The sequence below is a fragment of the Pongo abelii genome, chromosome X, assembly GCF_028885655.2.
Source record: "Pongo abelii isolate AG06213 chromosome X, NHGRI_mPonAbe1-v2.0_pri, whole genome shotgun sequence".
Taxonomy (NCBI): domain Eukaryota; kingdom Metazoa; phylum Chordata; class Mammalia; order Primates; family Hominidae; genus Pongo; species Pongo abelii.
Window position 1 is genome coordinate 23,811,607 of NC_072008.2, and position 1,886 is coordinate 23,813,492.

Below are 1,886 nucleotides of genomic sequence, written 5' to 3' on the forward strand. Positions count from 1 at the left end.
CATTGTGTTGCAGTAGTAATTTCTTGGAGAATATAAAAATCCACGTCAAAGTCCAAAGATACTTAGCATTAGCGTTAGACACTGATGCCAAAAGACAAGCAGTTATTCTCTGTCTTTCCAAAGGAAGAAATGGGAGATTGAATCAAACTGAGTAACAGCAATAATGACATTTACGGGGTACATGCCATGTGCCAGGCATTGTGTTAAGCAAGTTAGGGGCATTATTTAATCCTCACAGCAACTCATTGAGTTCTTTATTTTACACATGAGGAAACTGAAGTGCAGGTAAATTACTTACCCAAAGTCACATAGCTGGCTAGCAAAGCAAAATCCGACCTTGCACCCACACAGGCTAATTCTAGTTTCTGAGCTCTTAACACTCCACCGTGGCTCACCTCTCCATACCTTTGAGGGCAGCGGTAAAGAACGGGTTGTGAGCACACTCTCCTGCCACAGTAATAGGAATAGCTGGCCCCATGGCCCACTGCTCCGTAATAACATAAAGCCTTTCGCCCCCGCCCCCATCTCTAAATTTACATCTTCAGCTTGTATCAAATTTATAAGTAAGTTAGGTATTTATATTTAGTTTAACAAAATTTGAATCCTTAAATACATATAACTAGCTCTTAACAAATGACCATATACAAAGCTGAACTCCAGTGCTACTTCATCACCCCATTTGCCACCCCACTATGGCAATTACTTTATTGTCATTATCTGTAGACATGCCATGTAGTTAAGAGACCAGATACCCAGGAGAATTAACTTCATCCTGTCTTCCATGCTAATCTGCCAATCTCTGTTCATTTTGTTTTGTTTTGTTTCTGAAACAGGGTCTCACTCTGTCACCCAGGCTGGAGTGCAGTGGTATGGTCTCAGCTTACCGCAGCCTCAACCTCCCGGGCTCAGGCAATCCTCCCACCTCAGCCCCCCAAGTAGGTGGGACTAAGGCACGCACCACCACGCCCGGCTAATTTTTATGTTTTTTGTAGTCATGGGGTTTCACCATGTGGCCCAGGCTGGTCTTGAACTCCTGAGCCTAAGCAATCCACCCACCTCGGCCTCCCAAAGTATGGGAAGATGCATGAGCCCCTGTGCCCAGCCATCCCCTCTCTTAATACAAAAAGCCCTTCTCCCAGGGAAAGGCCATCACTAGAAGTGGTGGGGGGATTACTGGGCTTCTGGCTCAAATTGAGTTCTGTCGCAAATGGCGGGTGATTTGTAGATAGACGGGAATCCAGCTGCCATTTATAACCTCTTTCTATAGCAGAGTATGTTCTAATGCTAGCTTATAGTTGAAGTTTTATAAACCAATCTATTAGTAAAGTTGAAGACTGCTAGTACCTTGATATCTAAACAGTTTGTGATAACCTTGTCAATAGGTCCAATACAACTGGAATTCTATATGCAGATTTCCTCCTTCCAATCTAAAAAGTACAAATGTTTTACTCATGAAATAAGCTGGTATCCCTTTTTTTAAGAGTCAGGGTCTCACTCTGACATCAATGTGTTTATGTGTCTGTATATATTCATACGCGTACACTCCCTGCTGGAGTGCAGTGGCATAATCATGGCTCACTGCAGCGTCAAACTCCTGGCCTCAAGCGATCCTCCTACCTCAGCCTCCCAAGTCGCTGGGACTACAAGCATGCACCAGCAGCATCTTCTTGATTAATAGTTTCCATTCTTTGGAGCTTTTCTAGCCTCCTGTTCATTTTAGTATGGTTTACAAGGAGAACTATTTGTAGGTCCGCTCAGAAAAACCAGTCATTAATGTTTCATTCAACATTCAGCAACTATTGACCACCTAAACACTTGGTGTACATCAATGACCAAATAACAAATTTCTGCCATCAAGGAGCTCAGTATTTGATTACTGAAGCGGG